Source organism: Tiliqua scincoides, chromosome 13, assembly GCF_035046505.1.
Source record: "Tiliqua scincoides isolate rTilSci1 chromosome 13, rTilSci1.hap2, whole genome shotgun sequence".
In the NCBI taxonomy this organism is placed as follows: domain Eukaryota; kingdom Metazoa; phylum Chordata; class Lepidosauria; order Squamata; family Scincidae; genus Tiliqua; species Tiliqua scincoides.
This window is the reverse complement of record NC_089833.1, coordinates 12975681-12976510: the sequence shown is the minus strand read 5'-3', so window position 1 is coordinate 12976510 and position 830 is coordinate 12975681. Positions and strand designations below refer to the sequence as shown.

At 50.6% G+C, this 830-nt stretch overlaps 1 pseudogene; it reads right to left on the bottom strand.

The window, feature by feature from the left end:
- Positions 1-229: 229 nt before the first annotated feature.
- Positions 230-349, bottom strand: LOC136633928 (5S ribosomal RNA; annotated as a pseudogene).
- Positions 350-830: the final 481 nt, after the last annotated feature.

Sequence of the window (830 nt, the reverse complement as noted above, 5' to 3'; positions counted from 1 at the left end):
TGGTATAAGCCTATAGCACCCAGTATTCCCAGGCGGTCTCCCTCCAAGGACTAACCAGGCCTGACCCTGCTTAGCTTCCAAGATCAGACGAGATCAGGCATGGAAAGACTATGGTATAAGCCTACAGCACCCGGTATTCCCAGGCGGTCTCCCTACAAGGACTAACCAGGCCTGACCCTGCTTAGCTTCCGAGATCAGACGAGATCAGGCATGGAAAGACTATGGTATAAGCCTACAGCACCCAGTATTCCCAGGCGGTCTCCTATCCAAGGACTAACCAGGCCTGACCCTGCTTAGCTTCCGAGATCAGACGAGATCGGGCATGTGAAGGGTAACAGTTGCTGCATGCTGGGTAAATAAATATTTCCTTTTGTCTTTTCTAACCCTCCCAACACTCAATTTCAGTGGCTGTCCCCTGGTTCTGGTGTTGTGCAAGAGGGGAGTAAACATACCTCTATCCACGCCCTGCGTAAGTCTTGCTCAGCTTCCTTTCCACCAACACGCACCAGTAAAGAGAGGGCCATGAGGATTTTTCCAGTCCATTGGTCCATTCTTGTGGTCTGGAGTTTTGATTTCAACCCCTGGAAGGTCACTAATGGGAATTGGGTGCAATATGGTGATGGGGAGTGGATCCAAATACACACCGGTAGCTCAGAGAGTGGAGGAAGTTACCTGCCACATCTGGGACCCGTGAACCGGGAGAACCTCTCCAGCTGGGGCCAAATGTTGCAGCCAGGTTGTTAACCAGGGTGGTTCAGTGGAATCACACCACCCAAATACTTTGTGAACTGCATTGGCTATGAATTGGATTCTGGGTTAGGACTTTTCAA